The sequence below is a fragment of the Corvus brachyrhynchos genome, unplaced genomic scaffold (genome assembly GCF_000691975.1).
Source record: "Corvus brachyrhynchos isolate BGI_N302 unplaced genomic scaffold, ASM69197v1 scaffold381, whole genome shotgun sequence".
NCBI lineage: Eukaryota > Metazoa > Chordata > Aves > Passeriformes > Corvidae > Corvus > Corvus brachyrhynchos.
In genome coordinates this window covers 677,976-680,794 of record NW_008236219.1, presented here as the reverse complement: position 1 = coordinate 680,794, position 2,819 = coordinate 677,976, and positions in this window count along the sequence as shown.

Genomic DNA, 2,819 nt, shown 5'->3' with positions numbered 1-2,819 from the left:
AAGCCCTGCAGGAGGTCTGATAGCGCACAGTGCACATCACCGTTGTCCCATGGCAGAGCTCCCAGCCAAAGCTGAACATCTCCTGCTGCAGATTCTGCTGGAGTTGCCTGCTTGACACCTCCAGTGCTGCTGTGGGACTGCAGGCTCTGCCTTGTGAATTCATCATGGAACAAGTACACTGGGCCAGTAATAACCCCCTGTGTTATCAGTATTAAAAGGCAAGGGATCCTGTGTTGATGCTTTTGTTGATGCACCCACACCAAGGACCGGGCCACTGATAACACTGTTACTTGGGATGGGAACAGAGAAGGCAGAGTCAGAGCAATTCATCCCTGCTCACAGGGGAAGCTCACGGTGGTGTTACAGGACCAGTTTAAGCACCCAGGAGTTAGCTGTTTTGGCTTTCATTCCTCTAAGAGAGGACAAATGCCATTCTTCCAAACACTCCAGTCACAGGCATCCTTTTACAGGACAGGACTTGGCAGGTGCAAGTGGAAATCCTAGAAGACTCCTGTGCTGTCTGGCTGTACAGAACGTGGGACCCACAGTGTCCCTTGCCCAGCAGCTGGTCACTGCAAGGCAGGGCTCAGGGATGCTAACCTCAGCTCATCCCTCTGCTTATCCTGCACCTTGCATGTGACAAGGGCACCTGGGGCAGGTACGTACCAGGGCAGGAAACCATGGAGCATTTATCAAAAATAGAAGATGCAGCTGCTTCGGGCAAAGGTTTCCATCTTCTGCTTGTCCTTTTTCTGTTCTTTGGGAACACAGGACCTTATTTAACCCAGATGCTCTAAAGCCTCATTTCTACACTCTGCTACATCTTCCTAATTGTTTTTCTGTTGTATGATTATTACTTCACTTTTCTTGGCAGCACTGTTATCACAATTTGAACTTAGATTTAATAAAACCTTAGGAAGACTCCTCAATAACGTTCATTCCTGTGCAGTGGCCCCAAGAGACAGAAAAGGGATTGTACTCAGGCAGATGGACACAAATACAGCGACAAACACAATGGCAAACACCTGTGTGACAAACTGCTTTGCAGGTCACTTTAGGAATAAATGTATGAACCAGTGGAAGACCATGGCTTTCTGCTTACATTTGTTCACCTCACACAAAGTCAAGCATTGGTACAGAGGATCAGGACCTCTGTCCCATCTCACTATTGCTTTCTGGGGGCCAACAACATTCACAACTGAAGGGACAGCAAGTTCAATCACAAATTCCTATTTGAAACAATTAATTCCTTACGAGACCCCAAATTAAATGGCTGCAGCACTGCCAAGTGCCAGAATCATGCCCCAAAATGGGCAGGTGAGAGGAGACAGGTGTCAAGTGTGAGATGGTTCACTCAACCACGGTCTCATACCACATGTAAAAAAAGGGACACAAAAGGTACCAGAACTAAACCGACATACTGTATTTATTGCACAAATTTCCCCTAAAATTGGGAATGGTTATTATAATACAAGTGCACATCTTGGGAAATACATACAAAAACAGAAGAGATAACAAGTATGTACATTTTACCCAGCATTTTACAAGTACCACCATCTAAATAATTTAGAGAAAGCAAAAAATTGTCATAAAACATCTCTAAGAACTAATAGGGAAAACATATGCAAAGTGTAAGATCTGTTCTTTTAAACAGTTTTTTGTTCTTAGCAGCCCAGTGTTTGCCAACTGCAACAAAATTGAATTTGCTGATTTGTGTGCCTAGTACGCTTAGGTTCCAGCCAGAAAATTAAGACATGTTAATAATGGAGATTGGGAATAGTGGAAAAAAGAAATCAAACATTAGTTTTCCAGTCACATAAAAGAATCACGATATATTTTAAAAAGTCAATGCTATATCCTGTAAAAATCCCTTTTCGTATTATTTAACAAACAGACATACGTACCACATTGTTCATGTACCCAAAAAGTTAACTCACAGGAAAACTTCCCATCACACGAGGGTTTTGGTTGTGTTCTGCCCACAATACTGCTGAGAGGTGGAGATGGTGCTACCATGCCAGGAGGGACTGGCACTGTGGGAGGATGACGAGGAAGCTGCATCCGTGCCTGCTCTGTCTCGGACTGACTGAACACATCATTAACACCATTACTGGGTAGTGTTGGGCAAAGGGCAGCAGAGAAGGTGCTACCTCCTTCTTCTCTCATGTTAATACTCATTGCAAGCCGTGCAAGGGCCCTTCTGGAGAGTCAAACACATTTCAAAGCAACCCCAACAATTTGCGCAATAATGGCTCAAAGGAAGAGGACCAGTGTTCTCCTGTAAAGATCATTATGAGCACAGTCCTGGGGGGTGCCAGGGTGAGGGGTGCTGCTGCCCAGCTCTCTGGACACGAGCTATGGATGAACTCACCCATCTCGGAATCTCCCGAGGCACAGGCAAGAACCCTCCTCTGCCAGCCCTGACACCGCAGACACCACCAGGTCACTGCTGCCAGTCTATGTACAACATGGAATCCTAACTACTGCCTATACCACATATCCTAGCAAAGAGTTAAACAACCATGTTCTGAATGCAATCCTATATTTCATTAGAAACGTGTTTACACAACTGGGCCCCTGTTTTGTGCTCATTCCAAGAGCCAGATGTAATATAATCGTATGGCAAGGAACAGACACTTGAAAAATGGGAGAAACAAATCCTTGGATCACATATTAAACGTGAGTTTTTCCCCTGCAGCAGTCAGCATTAGATTTTATATACAAAAGAGTTTCCAATGACACTGCCTGTATTAATGTTGGTGTCACTTCCTGATGTAGACTCAGTCCTACATGGAAGGGGGGGGGGGGGGGGGGTGGCT